Raw genomic sequence first — 13885 nt, forward strand, 5'->3', positions numbered from 1 at the left:
AAAACTTCGCCCATACACTTTCATATACTAGAAATTTGCTAAATGTGTAAATTTTAAGTCCCATCCCTCACAGGTAGAGGAAAAGAAGTAGAAGGGATCCCCTATTATAGAAAGACCCTATCCTTTAGAATCTGGAAAAATTGAAAGGACAAAGGAAGAATGAGCATTTATTGACTATCTACCAGGAGCTCAGCACAATCCCAGGAGCTTTATTGGGCAATATTATTGATTTCACACAGAAATGCTTTCAGATGTTTCTTTTTACCCCTGTGGTTCAAATAAAATATAGATAGATTATGCATGCCTGTTATATAACCAAATTGGCTTCAATAAGAAAACTGATGTACAGGAAGAAAAGGAGAAGGAATATCACAATTATTTAGGGAAGCTTTGCCTTGCCAAGCAGTTTCCTACAGACACAGTGAGGTCAGCATCATCATACTAATGTAGTAGAGGAGAAAACTTTGGCTTCAAGAGGCTATCTTGCCCCTTAAGATGCAAAATGAATACCTGTCTGTGGTGTGGGAGAAGGAGAGTTCTTCAATATTATTGCCTGAGGAGTTTCTTTTCCTTATCGGCTTCATCTGACATTTTTATAGTAATGATGAAGAGAATATTTGTTTATCATTCTTGTTTTTTGGGTCCTCTTTCAAGCGTATAGAAGATCAGGGTTTTGTTTTAATGAGTTGCATTACATAGGCAAATTTCTCGATTTTACTGTAACTGAGTGTCTTTATTTCCACCGAATATAAGAGAGAGAGTTTTAAAATGAGAAGGAAATGAGACGGGGAAGGTTTTAAATAGCATGAGAACTTTAATCAGATCAAAATGAAGTATGTATATCCCTTCTCTTCAAAATATTCTTGTAGAGAAAATATCAAACACATTCACTGTGTTCATTACTTCAGAAATCAGTATTAGCAAAAAAACCTACCTTTTTATTTTAAAAGTTTAAACTGCAAGCCTATCCATGTTCCAAAATACAATAAATAATAAAATGTATGTATATGTTTATGTATTTTTTACTCCCAGAATATCATGTTTTTTTTTTTAAGATTTATTTATTTCTCTCCCCTTCCCCCCATTCCTACCCTGGTTGTCTGTTTTCTGTGTCTATTTGCTGCGTCTTCTTTGTCCACTTCTGTTGTGAGTGGCATGGGAATCTGTTTCTTTTTGTTGCATCATCTTGTTGTGTCAGCTCTCCGTGTGTGTGGCACCATTCCTGGGCAGGCTGCACTTCCTTTTGCACTGGGCGGCTTTCCTTTATGGGGCTCATTCCTTGTGAGTGGGGCTCCCCTGCAAGGGGGACACCCCTGCGTGGCAGGGCACTCCTTGTGTTCATCAGCACTGCACATGGACCAGCTCCACATGGGTCAAGGTGCCCGGGGTTTGAACCGCAGACCTCCCATGTGGTAGACGGACATCCTACCCACTTGGCCACTGGGCCAAGTCCACCGCCATGATGTTTTTAATTCTTATATGAATTTGATTAAAACACCTCAGTGCAACATACTAAGCTTTAAGCAAAGATCCCCCCCAAAATTGGCATTTTTTTATTTTTTTGAAAGTAAAACTTTTGGCAATGTTCTTTGGCAATAGTATCAAATACTTTCTTATTCCATCAAGATTTGTGATATTTAAATATTTAAGAATATATTCAGTTAACTGTTAGAAATACTACAAGGCCATAAGTTCTAAGTTAATTGTATTCTGTGATTACCCAAAGCAGATCAGTTGTTAGTGGAGTTCCACACCTCCCACTCACCACATTTGGGGTCAATGTTCCAGGCCAGCACATCTTGAATTTTAATGTGAATAGGAATCATCTGTGGATATTGCTATAATGCAGATTTCGACTCATTGTAGGAGAGATATATAAGAATATGACCGAATAAAAATCCCAGATAGGGAAGGTTTTGTTTAAGTGGTTTCGCAATTTCTCATTTTAGCGATGTTAGAGGTTTCCAATAATTAAGAAGCTGTAGCTCAGTTTCCCCTGATATGCATTGGGGAAAGGCTAACCCCATCCCCCATAAGCCTACCTGTCCAAGGTTATCCCCCACAGGTTAAATAAAGCAATCACATAGAGACAGAAATAAAGGGAAATGGAAACCTTCCATGCCTACATATCGAAGGGAGATAGAATTCCTACAGAACAAAGAAACATCTGCTCCTGCAGCATTCCAAGAAACCATAACTCCCTAACTCACTATCTTCTAGTTACTATCAGGAAAAAGTTACACCTCCAGGGCTTCCTATTGGCCCCTGCATTTCCCTTGGATCCTCAACCCCCTCCCAACTTTCATTACCCTGCCTGGAAAAGTTCTGTATAAAATCAAGTTTCCTCTTCCAAGGGGGCGCTGAAGTCTGTTCTTCAGACCCCCTACATTGGGAAAGCTTCTCGATAAATCTTTCTTTGTCTATAGTCATTTCAGTCTCTATGTCCCAGTAAGTGTCATATTTTCTCCAACAAGTGGACTCTATTTATTTTGCATTGAAGATATCTTGTAATTTTAAGCTGATTATTTTTACTACTGTTTTCCCTCTGTGAAATAATCTGTAGAGCTACACAAAACACAGGATTTGAGAGGGAACATTTATCATAACTTATCAATTTGAAGGCATAACTATTTTTATGTTTAAATATCTCTGAAATTATGCTGTCTTAAAAATGATGGCATTTAATAATTTAATTGGTATGCATTATTTTTCTTTATTTAGTTTTACATGAATCATAGTGCTTGTTAGAATCCATGGGATCTCAGTTCCCAAGAAGTATAGTTGCTGGTGACTATGTCCTGTATGTCATAGAAAGTTTCCTACTCTGCAGAGATGCAGTAGGGTCTCCCTTAGCTTACTGTGGCAAGTGCTGCCATAGATTCTGCTATAAGCAGTAGTTGAGTAGGACTAAACTCATGCAGGGTATAAAATGGCGAAAGGACAGAGATCTCACCTGGCATTCTGCTCACACTTCTCTTCTGGGGCCATAAGGAACAATCCTGGGAATGTAAAACCAGAGAAATTTTCCTTCTGCTGATCCTGCTTGAGGCCCCAAAGGCAACGTGTGCTCTGTGGAGAAGTGAATCAATGGCCAACATTTCTCTCTGGGAGTGACTGATGGTTATTCCTCTTCTGAACACATATTTGCTAAATGTTTAAGGATGTTATTGGACTCCTATACTAAGGGCCTCTTTGTTAGGATGGGAGGCTGAACGGCTGTAGGTGGAAAAGAACAACAGTAACACATCTTTATTTTCTTCTTCAAAAACAAACTGAAAACAAAGAATATTTTTAAAAAAAATTCCTATGCATAGTACGAGACAAGTATCTAGACATAAGATCAGTAGTTTTAGAAGATATTTATTATTCTTACATCACAGTTGCCATTTTTATCTCTGTTTATTGAGCATATTTCTGTACTACGAGTAATCACCCCAACTTCAACCACCATTCTCCTGACCATCTATGGGGATATTTTAGTCTTTTTGTTTTGTACAAAAATGAAAGCATAAGCCTTGAATGACAAATTATATGTTCCTTGCCTCCCAAGAGCATATAAATAGATGATCTGAAGGCTCTGAATGACTTTGTTTCCTGAGAAGGGCAAACTAGGTGGTTACTTATCTGTAATTTTCAAACTCTTTCAAAGTATCTGTCATTATTGGTCAAAATAATATTTCAGCCCACTCTAAATTAAGAAACACTAAGAGCTTAGTAACCCTGGCACCAAAAAGTGATATTGCAAATTAGAAAGATAAAAAATTTTGGAATGATAAGCTAGAATTTTATATCCCAAAATATAAAGAGCTATGGACTCATATTTTAAAATGACAGCCAGTAATAAGGGAAAGTAATCAGTAATTCACAGTCAAATACAAATGGTACTTGGAAATAGCTGAAGTTAGATTTAAAACAATCTGAGCCAACAATTAGAAGTGGGTGATTCATTTTTCAGATTTTCCCTTACTAAACAGGATTTTATGCAATGCCATATATAGGCTATTTTATTACGTGTTTCTCTTACATTATTATTCATATCACAGTCCCTTAAATTTACATGCAGGACCCCCTCTTGCTGGGGGATGTACTCTCTTACTTTCCTCTGGGTAAAAAGTGATTGCCCACAAACACCAATTGCTAAAATATTAAGGAATCTAGTGGTAATTCAGAAACTCAATTTCCAGTTTTGTTTTAAGTATGGAGTATTGCAAATGATTAATGCTTTTGCATTTTCCTTGCTGAAACTCATAATCAGATTCATTAAGACACTGCTAGTGCTAATTGAGAAACTATCATTCACTTCTTCAAATTTCCCTAATGTAGGCTTCTACTTATCTGTTGATAGGAACACACTGGTATCTGGATTAGCAGCTCATGGCAGTTAATGTGATTTTTTGGCAAATAATGTTTCTTTAAACCTAAAAATTCCTTTTAAAATTTTAAAAAATACAAAATTCTATGTTTCAAGGATAGGACATCAACACGTAGATACATGCCTGTGTGTATGTGTTTATGCATATCTAATTGTTCAACTATTTCCATATTTATTATCAGAGTCTAATTGTGATGAGCCCTAGTCAGAAATAAAAGCCCAATATAAGAAAAAAGTTTTCATATCTTGTTCTTAAAATCAGCATGAAAGTTTTGAGATACATAACTACCACTCATTTATAAAGAATATTTGATAGTGGAAATAGCCTTTTCTCTTAGCTTCAAATCATCAGGATTTCTAGAATGCTAGTGAGTCAAGGTTGGAAAATTTTCTGCTAAATGCTGGCAAAAGATCCTGATCAGTGTTCCTTCCTGTCAAACATGGAACAATACCAAATGAAGTTGCCAGAAAACTGTGATAAATATATCTGTGATGGTTAATTTCATGTGTGAATGTGATCAAGTTATGGTGTCCAGTTTTTGGTCAAGCAAGCAGTATCCTGATTGTAACTGTGAGGTTATTTTGTAGATGGATTTGTATCTACAATCAGTTGACTACATCTACAATCAACATAGTGGATTGATCTCAGCAATTTTGTCAATCTCTTCATCAGAGTAGTTGGAGACAAAACTGTGGGTTTCAGAGGTCAGAAGAATTTCCTCCTCAAATTTAGTGAGCCAGTTTTCCCTGGGGACTTTAAACTCAACTTCAATATTATACTTATAGGAGTTTCCAGTTTGGGGCCTGGCCTATGGAGCTGACTTGCCAGACTTTAGACTTACTATATCAGAGTTTTCAGCTTGTGGACTGCCCAGTGGAACTTCCTGGATACACACACATACATACACAAACACACACACTGTTGGTTCTGTTTCTCTGAAGAATCCTGAAAAATGCAATATCCTTATCTTATGCAGTTAGGTATGTGTCATAGATGGATTGATTTGAAAATTTACTCTCTTAACAAATTAAACATCTGGACTATCTCTGATTGCTTAAAAGTTTGATTTCTTTCTCACATTTAATTATTTGCAAAATATATTTATCACTTTATTTTTCCTATATTTGCTCACTTTCTTTATTCCTGTACCACCTTCACCCCTTTGTCAAGTAGATAAATATCAGGAAGCTAATACGATATGTCCTGAACTTATGTATTATTCAATTCTTACAATTATCTTGACATTTATATCCTAATACATTAGGGAATTTATCTCTTTGTCCTTCAAGAATATTCTAAAATTTGGAAAAACATGAAAAATGACTAATTGTTTAAGTCATTTATGCCATTGACACATTGCTCTTTCCAGATTTTGAAATATTATTCCAGATGCTATGAAAATTCATAAACTTAGGACTGAGTGAGTGATTGAGAACATCTGTGATACATCTGGATAGTGTTTCATTAAGCTAAGGTAGGGGAGGTGGGGCAAGATGGAGTCACAGTAAGTACACCGTTGTCATCTCTCCTGCAAAGACCGGCTGAGTGGTGATGGAATTCTGCCAGAGTAGGCTGTTTTGGGAACCTACAAAGCTGGAAGTGTCTGGATGTCAATCTGGAGAGACCGTGACAAAATTAGTGTTTGTTCAAGGTAAAACTGTGTGTTTCTAATACTGAACTTGGAAGCTATGAGAAGGTAAATCCCTTTCCCCTAGGGCTAAGGGCTGCAGCATTTCCTGAGAACTGCCAGTGGGGTTGCATGGCAGAGTTCCTCAGCCCCGTGTTCCCAAATACGTGAACTCCAAGCCCATGTTCCCTGAACCCCCGCAACCCACATTTCACACATGCACATACGACAAGTCTACATTCTCCTAGGCCTCTGTTCCCCAAACGCATTCTCAGAAATCCTGTACTGCCCCTAGCCCTCCAGTCTTGGACTAACTCCTGGAGTGGGAGAGTTTAGGTGGGAGTTGCAGAGGGGCCCAAGGAGTGCAGGTTCAATTTTCTGGTCCCTCACTTTTATTGAGCTTGGAGGAGCATATCAGCTGACTTGGGGAGAGCCTAGGAAGAGAGGAGAGGTGAACCTGCTAAGAGAGCATGATTTACCTAAACACCCTGGGATAGGAAACTTGATCTGGGAGAAAGTGGAGTCAGAAAATTAACTAACCCCTCTGTAGCACACCTAATGGAGAAGGACAGTAGGATGTGCTTTGCAGGTTTCCAACAGCATATTTAGGGTTCCTGGCAAGGGGTGAGTGCTCTATCTCAAGAAATTAAGAGACATTGTTTTCTGAGTGATTTGGTTCATCAGGGATCCATTTGAATCTCCTATGGGAGCCCTCACACAGCCTTCCTACTGCCCTGGGAGAGAGGGAAGTGAGGAAGGGAGAAAGGAGAAAGGTCAGACTCCTAAGCAGTTTATCAATTGCAAAGAGGATTCTTTGCATGAGGGTTTGTCTGGTCTTTTTTGTTGGTTTGTTTTCTTGTTTTTCCTTCCTCTTTATCCACCCCCCCCCCCCATGGCTCTTTTTTGCTTTCTCTTTTTCTTGCTTGCATTTTTTTGTCCTTTTTCTATTTTTTTCTTCTTTATTCTTTTTTTATATTAGGTGCTGCAGGCAACATTTCTTGTTTGCTGTGCTTCCCCATCCTCAATTTCCTCTTCCCTATGTGTACTTATATTGGCTACCAACACTATCCCCTTTCCTTTACATCTTTCTATCCTCCATCATTTATTGTTTCTCTTACATTCCACCTCTCTTTGTTTGCCCCCAATAGTTCTGACTTTTCATCTCTAATACCTTTATTCTGTTTTCTATCTTTTACTCACTCTTTATATTATTGTCCTTTTTTTTCTCTTTCCTTCTCTCCTGACCACACTGGTCTTTTAATTCATACTATATTCCTTTCCATATTCAGTTTACTATCTTATTATAGATACTACTCTTTTTTACTGTTATAACTCCACACAGCTTACATGAGTTCAACATCAATTCTCCTAGATCTCACCTAGTTCATCTGTTAACATTCACTATCAGTACTATTATTATATTTTTCTTTTCTTACCCCTTTTGCTTTCTCTGGCCCTAATATTTTCCTTAAAGAGAACTTAGCCAACAACAAGGAAATAGAATAAGAAGAACAAAGTGACAAAGAGAAGACTTAAAACACACACAAAACAACAACTAATTAAACCCTGAGACTAAGAAGCTAATCAACTGAATAAACCCAGCAAGATAAAATGCTGACCAGACAGCAACAAAAAACTACAAACCATACCAATAATCAGGAAAACATGACCCAATCCAATGAACATACTAAAAACCAGGAAGAGGAGTGGAACATCAAACAACTAATTAAAGTTCTCAAAACATATATCATGGACCAATTTAATGAAATGAAGGGAGAGATAAAGGATATTAAGAAAACACTTGGAGAGCATACAGAAGAAATTGTAATCATATGGAAAAAGATAATGGATATGATGGGGATGAACAGCACAATCCAAGAAATCAAAAATACACTCTCAGCAGATAACAGTAGATTTGAAGAGGCACAGGAAGACAGTATATCTGAAATCAAACAGATAGTAGAATTGATTGATAAAAAGATAGAAAAAATCAAGCAGGGATTTAGGGACCTGAATGACAATGCAAAACACGAAAACATATGCGTTATAGGCATCCCAGAAGAAGAAGAGAAGGGAAAGGGGACAGAAGGGGTGTTGGAGGAAATAATGGCTGAAAACTTCCCAAAACTATGAAGGAGATGCATGTACATGTCCAGGAAGGACAACATAAATCCCAACAGGCCTACCCCAAGACATATACTTGTCAAATTATCCAATGTTCAAGACAAAGAGAAAATACTAAAAGCAGCAAGAGAAAAGAGAACCATCACATACAAAGGAGGCTTCATAAGATTAAGTGCTGATTTCTCATCTGAAACCATGGAGGCAAGAAGGCAGTGGTATGACATAGTCAAGGTACTAAAAGAAAATAATTTCCAACCAAGAATACTCTATCGAGCAAAGCTAACATTCAAAAATGATGGAGAGTTCAAAATATTCACAGATAAATGGAAACCAAGAGAGTACAACAACAAGAGTCCTGCCCTTCAAGAAATATTAAAAGGAGTTCTGCAGGAGGGAAGAAAAAAACGGGAGAGAAAGAGTTGGAGGAGAGTGTAAGAACAACTAAAATGATAAAAAGAGAAAAATAAATCAAACAACATATGACAAACACAAATCCAAAGAAAATATGGCTAATATAAATAATTCCTTGAAAGTAATAACACTGAATGTCAATGGATTAAACTCACCTGTTAAGAGGCACAGATTGGAAGACTGGATAAGGAAATAGGACCCATCTATACACTCTGTACAAAAAACATATCTTAGACCCAGGGATTCAAGGAGATTGAAAGTGAATGACTGGAAAACATTCTTATAAGCAAACAATAACCAAAAAAGGGCAGGAGTAGCTATATTAATATCAGACAAGATAGATTTAAATGCAAAATTATTCTGAGAGACAAGATGGACACTACATATTAGTGAAAGGGATACTCTTTCAAAAAGAAAGAACAATCATAAACATTTGTGCCCCTAACAAGGGCACCTCAAAATATGTGAGGCAAACATTGGAAAAACTAAGCAAAGGAATGCATGCCTCTACATTATAGTGGAGGATTTTAACACACCACTATCACCATTGGATAGAACATCTCAAAAGAGAATCAATAAAGAAACAAAGACTTTGAACAATATATTAGAGGATCTGGACATCATAGGCATATGCAGAACATTACACCCAAATACAGAGGGATATACATTCTTCTCAAGTGCACATGGATCATTCTCCAAGATAGACCACATGCTAGGCCACATGAAACTCTCAAGGAATTCAGAACGATTGAAATCATACAAAATAATCTCTCTGACCACAGTGGAATGAAGCAGGAAATCTGCAAGGGCCAGCTACCCAGATTTGGCAACAAGCTATGGAAGTTAAACAACACACTCTTAGAAAAACAGTGGTCAAGGAAGAAAACTCAACAGAATTCAATAACCACCTTGAAACTAATGAAAGTGATAACACAACATATAAAAACTTATGGGATGCAGAAAAAGTTGTACTGAGAGGGAAATTCACAGCCATAAATTCATACATCAGAAAAGAAGAAAGAGCTAAAATTGAAGAACTAAATGCACAATTGGAGGAATTAGTAAAAAAACAGCAAACTAACCCCAAAGAAAGAAGAAAGAAAGAAATAACAAAGATCAGAGAAGAACTAAATGAAATAGAAAATAAGAAAGCGCTTGAAAAATAAACAAAACAAAGAGCTGGTTCTTTGAGAAGATCAATAAAATTGACAAATTCTTAGACTAAAAAAGAAAAAAGAGACTATGCAAATACACAAAATAAAAAATGAGAAAGGGGATGCCACCACTAACCCCACTGAAAAAAAAGACTATCATAGGAGGATACTTTGACAAATTATATTCCAACAAGAAAGACAATTTAGAGGAAGTGGACAAATTCCTAGAAACACAAAAGCAGCCTACATTGACAAAAGAAGAAATTGGCGATCTCAACAAACCAATCACAAGTAAAGAGATAGAATCAGTCATTAAAAACCTCCCAAATAAGAAGAGCCCTGGGCCAGATGGCTTCATAGGTGAATTCTACCAAACGTTCCAGAAAGAATTAACACCAATCTTGTTTAAACTATTCCAAAAAAATGGAAATGGAAGGAACATTGCCTAACTCATTTTATGATGCCAACATTACCCTAATACCAAAGTCAAATGAAGACATCACAAGAAAGGAAAATTACAGACCAATCTTTCTAATGAACCTAGATGCAAAAATCCTCAACAAAATACTTGCTAATCATATTCAACAACACATTAAACAAATTTACACCATGGCCAAGTGGGTTTCATTCCTGGTATGCACGGATGGTTCAACATAAGAAAATCAATTAATGTAATACACTACATAAACAGATTGAAGGGAAAAAATCATATGATCATATCTGTAGATGCAGAAAAAGCATTTTACAAAATACAGCATCCTTCCTTGATGAAAACACTGCAAAATACAGGAACAGAAGGAAACTTTCTGAACATGATAAAGGGTATATATGAAAAACCCACACCTAACATCATTTACAATGATGAAATCCTAAAATCTTTCCTTCTAAGATCAGGAACAAGACAAGGATGCCCACTATCACACCTTCTATTTAATATTGCACTAGAAGTACTTCCTCGAGCACTGAGGCAAGACCCAGACATTAAAGGGATCCAAATAGGAAAGGGAGAAGTCAAATTTCTCACTATTTGCAGATGACATGATCCTATACATAGAAAGCCATGAGAAGGCTACAACAAAGCTTCTAGAATTTATAAATGAGTTCAGTAAATTCATGGGTTATAAGATCAATGCACAGAAATCAGTAGCATTTCTGCACACTGACGATGAGCAATCTGAGGAAGAAATTAAGAAACAAATACCATTTACAATAGTAAATTAAAAAATCAAATAACTAGGAATAAATTTAACTAAAGATGTAAAAGACTTATACACAGAAAATGACACAACACAGTTCAAGGAAATCAAAGAAGACCTAAATAAATGGATGAATAATCCCTATTCATGGATAGGCAGACTAAATATTATCAAGATGCCTATCCTACCAAAACTGATCTACAGATTCAACGTAATCCCAGTAAAAATCAACACAGTATTTTTTAATGAACTAGAAAAACTAACTATGCAATTTATTTGGAAAGGAAAGAGGCCCCAAATAGCCAAAGAGATATTGAAAAAGAAAAATGAAATTGGAGGAATCACACTACCTCACTTCAAAACATACTACAAAGCTACAGTAGTGAAAATGGCTTGGTATTTGCACAAAGACAGACACACTAACCAATGGAACTGAATTGAGAGTTCTGAGATAAGACCTCATATATGCAGTCCCCTGATATTCAACAAGGACACCAAGTCCACTCAACTAGGAAAGAATGGCCTCTTCAACAAATGGTGCCAAGAGAATTGGATATCCATATGCAAAAGAATGAAAGAGGATTACCATCTCACACCAAATCAACTCAAGATGGATCAAAGACCTAAATACAAGAGCCAAAGACCATAAAGACCTTGGAAAACAATGTAGGGAAGTATCTACAGGACCTTGTCATAGGAAATGGTTCCATGAACTTCACACCCACGAGCAGCAAAAGAATAAATAAATAGGATTTCCTAAAAATTAAAGCCCTTCACACCTCAAAGGAGTTTGTCAAGAAAGTGAAAAGAGAGCCTACCCAATGGGAGAAAATATTTTGTAACTATATATCTGATAGGAGATTAATATCCTGCCTATACAAAGAACTCCTATATCTCAAAAATAGAAAGACAACCCATTTTAAAAATGGGCCAAAGATCTGAACAGACACTCCTCCAAAGAAGAAATACAAATGGCTAAAAAGCACATGAAAAAATGCTCAAAATTACTAGCTATTATGGAAATGCAAATCAGAACTACAATGAGATACCATCTTACTCCCATAAGACTTGCAGCTGTCAAAAAAACAGAAGACTACAAGTGCTGGAGAGGATGTGGAGGAATGGGGACACTCATCCACTGCTGGTGGGACTGCAGAAGGATCCAGCCATTCTGGAGGACAGTTTGGCAGTTTCTCTAAAAGTTAGCTATAGATGTGCCATATGACCCCGCAATTCCACTGCTGGGTATATACCCAGAAGAACTGAAAATAAGGACACAAACCAATATATGCACACCAATGTTCACAGCAGCATTATTCACTATTGCCAAAAGTTGGAATCAACCCAAATGCCCATCAACAGATGAATGGATAAATAAAATATGGTATATACATACAATGGAATACTACTCAGCTATAAAAAGGAATACAGTACAACCACATATGATAATATGGATGAACCTTGAGGACTTTATGTTGAGTGAAGCAAGCCAGGCATTGGAGGAAAAATACTACATGACCTCTCTTATATGAAATAAGCAAACCAAGCTGTCTCAGAGAGCTAGAGATGGGAAAATAGGCTTAAAGGAATTTGGTGGGGAGAGGAAGGTTGTGAGCTGATGCCTACATGAGTGAAGTCTATGATAAGCCAGAGGTAAGTATTTGTACAGGGAAGGGACAAGATGGGGGCATACAGATAACTTTGGGTGAAACTTTGCAGGCTGAGGGGGTTAGTGTTGGGAGGATGGATCAGATGGCCCAAAGAATTGGGGGGAAGGTTGGGGGGAACAGTTGAATATGGGATACTGTCAGGTGTATGGTTAAAACTATAATGTTGAGAAAACTCTTTAGAAAATAAGGAAGGATTATGTGTTTAAGGTGCTTATCGCAAGGCATTTAGCACAGGAGCAGGCTTGTAAAAAGTGTTTGAGTGATCATTTTGGCATAGTGTGTTGCATCAGTGAGTAGAGATCATATAATGAGTGTGAAGGTGTACCCACATCCTGGGGAGACCTGATGTTCTCAAACAGAGGGAATGGTGTCCCTCAAGAGAATCGGTGACTCCCAATGGGTTAGGGCAGTCTGGTATGTCGATCCCTCAGCATTGCTGCAACTATCTGTAAATCTGGTCCCGCAAGTAGTGAAGACTGAGTGTCATTGTGTGCCCTGAGGGGAGGGGGAGAGAGGTATAGAATAGATGGAAGCAGGGTAACTGGGGGGCAATGGAAATGCTCCACAAGATCATGTAATGATGGATATAGGACATGTTAACTTACACCAAAAATGTGTAAAAGTCTATAAGCTAAAATGTAAACCATGATGTAAAACAAAAGAAAACTGAAAATTTAGAAATTTGTACAGTCTAAAATATAAACCATAAATGTAAACCAAAATGGAACCATGTTTGATAGCTATGTTTCAAAATCTGTAAATCAGCTGAAGCAAATATAACATGAACATGTAAAAAGACTATTGTTGGAGGAGGGGGTTTGATGTTGGATATATGGGAGTCCCCTATATTGTATATGTGAATTTTTGTGAACTAAAACTTTTTTGAAGACAAAATAAAAAATTCGAAAAAAAAAGAAAGGATGTAGACACTGAGGAAGAAATGAAAGAAAGTGCCTTGCCACTGTACATATAGGGCAATACCTATTACAGTGATGAAAAGCAAAACATTAAAAACAAAGCTTAATAATATTTTTCATTTTTTAATACACCAATTTATTTTTACTTTATTTTATTATTTCTAAATTAATAGGTATATTTCTCATCTTTAAATCATCTATATATTTCATTTTCCTATTAATTGAATTTAGCATATATTAGGTTTCATTGCTGAAGAAGTTTTGGACCACAGAGAGGTTCAGCTATGGCAGGGGAGGAACACTGGTGTGGGGTGCACGTGGTTGGGAGGGAGTTCTCCAGGGCATGTATATAGGGGACATAAAAAATGTTCTGATATATGTTGGGTATTTTCGTAGTAGTTACAGTTACAAAC

This window comes from Dasypus novemcinctus, chromosome 11, assembly GCF_030445035.2.
Source record: "Dasypus novemcinctus isolate mDasNov1 chromosome 11, mDasNov1.1.hap2, whole genome shotgun sequence".
NCBI classification, from domain to species: Eukaryota; Metazoa; Chordata; class Mammalia; order Cingulata; family Dasypodidae; genus Dasypus; species Dasypus novemcinctus.